Raw genomic sequence first — 3,851 nt, forward strand, 5'->3', positions numbered from 1 at the left:
CATAGACATAGACATATATGTATAAATAAATGTAATATACAAGCAAGCCAATATCCAACACCAAGTTAAATGGAGAAAAAGTTAAAGCCAATCCTCTAAAATCAGGAGCAAGACTAAGCTGCCCACTCTCTTCATATCTACTCAATATTGTCACTGGATTTTTAGCCAGAGAAAAAAGACAACCTACAGAAATCAAGGAGATAGAAATTGGAAAATAAGAAGTCAGTGTTTCATAATTAGAAGATTATAAAGTAGAATACATAGTTGACTGCAAAAATTCTAACAAAGAACTCTTGCAGCTCATAAACACTTTTTGGCAAAGTGGCTAGATATAAGATTAACAACAACAACAACAACAACAACAAAAAGATCTTTCAATAAATGACAAAAGGGCTGATTAAGAAATCATGGAAACAACACTCTTCACAGTAGCCATAAATGATATAAAATATCTTGGGGTAACTGTAGTTAAACAAATGTAAGACTTGTGTAACAAGAGCATCAAATCTCTAAATGAAAAAATTGAAGAAGATAACAGAAGATAAAAATATTTTAATGCTCATGTGTCAATAGAATTAACATTGTAAAAGTGACCATCTAACTACAAGCAATCACAGATTCAATGAAATTCCTATCAAACATCTAACTTAATTCTCTTTAGACCTTGAAAAACAATTCTCAACTTCATATAGAAAAACAAAATAACCAGGAAAGCTAAAGCAATCCTATATATTAAAGAATGTCTGGGGATTATTACCGTCCTTGAGTTGAAGCTGTATGATAGAACTGTAATGAAAACTGCATGGTATTTGCATTAAAAGCAGACAGGTTGATCACTGGAATCAAATTAAGAAAACAGAAATAAACCCAAACAAATTTATAGACACTTGATTTTTGACAAAGCAGTCAAAGCCATATAATGGAAAAAAGAATCTTCAACACATTGTGCTACTCTAACTGGATGTCTACATGTAGAATACAAATAGATCTGTAGTTCTCACCATTTACAAAAATCAAATTTAAATAGATCAAAGACCCCAGCACAAAATTATGTACACTAAATCCAGTGGAAGATGGGGAATAACTTTGAATGCAGTGGTACTAGAGAAAACTTTTTAAACACCAACAGTTCAGACTCTAAAATCAACAGTTAATAAATGGGACCTCACAAAACTGAAAAACTTCTGTAAGGCAAAGGACCTAGTCAATCAAACAAAATGTCAGTTTACAGAATAGGAAAAGATCTTCACCAACTCTACATCTGACAGAGAAATAATACCCAAACTATATAAATAACTCAAGAAATTACATACCAATAATCAAATAACCCAGTTTTAAAATGAGGTAAGCAGAGAAATCTCAAAAGAGGAATCTCTGTTGTTCAAGAAGCACTTAGAGAAGTATCCAAGTCCTTAGTCACCAGAGAAATGCAAATCAAAATAACTCTGAGATTGCATCTTATACCTATCAGAATGTCTAAGATCAAAACCTCAATTCACAGTACCTGCTGGCAAGGATCTGGAGCAAGAGAAACATACCTCTGTTGCTGGTGGGAACACAAATGTACGCAGCTTTGAAAATCAATTTGGGAGTTTCTCGGAAAACTGGGAATAGTTTTACCTCAAAACCCAACTATACCACTTCTAGGAATATACCAAAAAGATTTTCCACCATTCTACAAGGACAGTGTCTCTGTTTATAGCAGCTTTATTTCTAATGTTTAGAAACTAGAAATACCCCAGATGTTCCTCAACTTTAAAAATGAATAAAGAAAATGTGGTGCGTATCACAATGGATTATTACCCAGATATTAAAAACAAAGGCATCAAGAAATTTAAAGGCAAATGAATGGAAGCAGAAAATATCATCCTGAGTGAGGTAACCCACTTGTAAGTAAATATTAGCCACAAAGTACAGGATAACTATGCAACAATCCATAGACGCCCCCCCCCCCAAAAAAAGCTAAGTAACAAGAAGAATCCATGAGAAGATGTGTGAATCTTGCTCAGAAGTGGAAATAAACATTTCCTAAAAAACATAATCCAAAAAATTTTATTTTTATTTTTGTATTTCTTTACTTTTTACTGCTTTTTTGTAAATTTCACATCATGCATTTCAATCCTGCTAATCTTTCCCTCCCCTGTGCCTGCCCTCCACCCTTTTAACCTACCGTCCAACAGAGAAAAACCTTACTGAGGAAGCTATAGTGTGTCATGGTGTGTCCCACAGTATTCTTTTATTCTTTACTCTGCTCTGCTTGCAAACATTCATTGCAATGGGCCCCTGGTTTCTGCTGCACCACTAATCTTGGATTCACACTGGAACTTTTCTCAGATATCCTCTTGTTGCCCTGTGTCATGGAGAACATGGAGTTTTAGATCTGTGTAGAGCCTGCTCCTACATGCACTCCAGCAGTTTATTGATGGGTTAGATGTTGTGTATGCCAATTCAAAGCCCAGAATCTGGGTCTCAGAGGTATCTGAGCTGGTTAAACCACCAGCTCTCTCACACTCTTGCCATCAGAGTCATATCACCAGAAAGCTCTGCTATAAGTATTAGTCTACCCTGATGCCCAGTTAAGGTACAGGGCCTACTCTCCCACATGATGCAACCTGTAAGGGACATGGCCAGTTCTACTCTTGTTACCATGGGGCTAGCTCTCCTCCCTACCTTAGATGGTGATAGAAGAGGGAGAAGATGAGGGCACATTTTCCTTATCAGAGTCTCTGCCCAGTAGACAAGGGCCAGCTTTCCCACACTCACACCCTCAAGGCTAGCTTATCTATATCCATAGACAGCTCTATTGTGCTGTCCAAATGAGATGCTGGACCTGTTCTCTCAAGTGCTGTCCAAGGTGAGGATTAGAGTCAGCTCTCCCTGTCTTACAAACTCTAGGCCAGCAATCCTGCCTGCCACTGGTACCAACACTACTCAAGGGAGGCCATCTCTTCCTTACATCACCACACAGCAGCACAGAGGACAAATGTAGGGGCAGCTCTCCCATGTCCACACCTTCAAGACCAACTTGCTCAGAACCCCCTCTACCAAGGTCAACTTTACTGTGGGACCCAGAAAAGGTACAGAGCTTTCTCTCAATTTCTGAAGATAACAAGGGGCAGGATCATCATTCCAGCTCTCATACCCCTAGGGTCAACTTTCCCACAATGCCAAGGTGAGGAATGGGGCCAATTCTGCATAGCCTTCAGATATCAACATGTCCATGGGTATAAGCCAAGACCAAAGACATCCAACTGACCTTAGAGATAAAAGACTGCTACTGTTGCTGCAAGGCCACAAATCCAGAAGTGGCCCCAGGTGGCAGCACAGGCCAGACCCCACCATGGTCCCAGGTGTCATCAACACCTCTTCACAATTTGTGGTTCCTCTCTACTCTTGAGCCTCCAATTCTGCCTCTCTTTTCATGTCCACATCCTTCCTTTGGTCTTTCTCTTCCATTTTACACCACTTACATGGTCCTCTTAGTGACTCTTGCCATCTCTGAGTGTCTGGAGTCCTTTCAGGAGTGGTCTCAGGAGTGCCATACCCCATTCATGCATTGTGGCACTGGGTAAGGGTCATCTCTGGCATAGTTTACCATCTGCAATCCTTGTTGGCACTCAACGGAGGTTGTCTCGGGCTAGTTCCCTGTCCAAACTTCAGTTTGGTTGCCATCTCAGGCTTGTTCCTTAAATGCTTTGCCTACATGGACCATATGAGGGTCCTATGTCACAGGCTTACTCCTGCCTGGGACCTTTAGTCCCAGTAATAGTTCTTTTAGTTTCAGGCTTGCTCCTGGTTCTTGTAGCTCTCTGGCTTGCAAAGCTGGACTGGTGGTCATCTCGGCATAGCAC

This window comes from Micromys minutus (assembly GCF_963924665.1).
Source record: "Micromys minutus genome assembly, chromosome: 2".
Lineage (NCBI taxonomy): Eukaryota > Metazoa > Chordata > Mammalia > Rodentia > Muridae > Micromys > Micromys minutus.